This window comes from Lipotes vexillifer, unplaced genomic scaffold, assembly GCF_000442215.2.
Source record: "Lipotes vexillifer unplaced genomic scaffold, Lipotes_vexillifer_v1.1 scaffold40, whole genome shotgun sequence".
In the NCBI taxonomy this organism is placed as follows: domain Eukaryota; kingdom Metazoa; phylum Chordata; class Mammalia; order Artiodactyla; family Lipotidae; genus Lipotes; species Lipotes vexillifer.
This window is the reverse complement of record NW_006771578.1, coordinates 3,609,751-3,610,025: the sequence shown is the minus strand read 5'-3', so window position 1 is coordinate 3,610,025 and position 275 is coordinate 3,609,751.

Sequence of the window (275 nt, the reverse complement as noted above, 5' to 3'; positions counted from 1 at the left end):
TCCCTTGAGAGTTAGATGTGGAAATCCGCGGACGGCGGGAAGGGGTAGTAATTCCCAGGAAGATTTGGGGAATCTCGGGAGGGCCGGTGTTTTCTCAGTGGGGTTTTGAGGCTGCTCATAGCCAAGACTCAGAGCCACACTTGGCTAGAGCCTGGGCTTTGGCGGGGCCAAGAGTAGGAAAGCCAAGAGGTGGGTTCGCGCCTAGCTGCCCGGGTTCGGCGACTGCTGGGTCCCTGGTGGGGCGGGGGCAGGGCGGAGCGGGGCGGGGCGGGGCG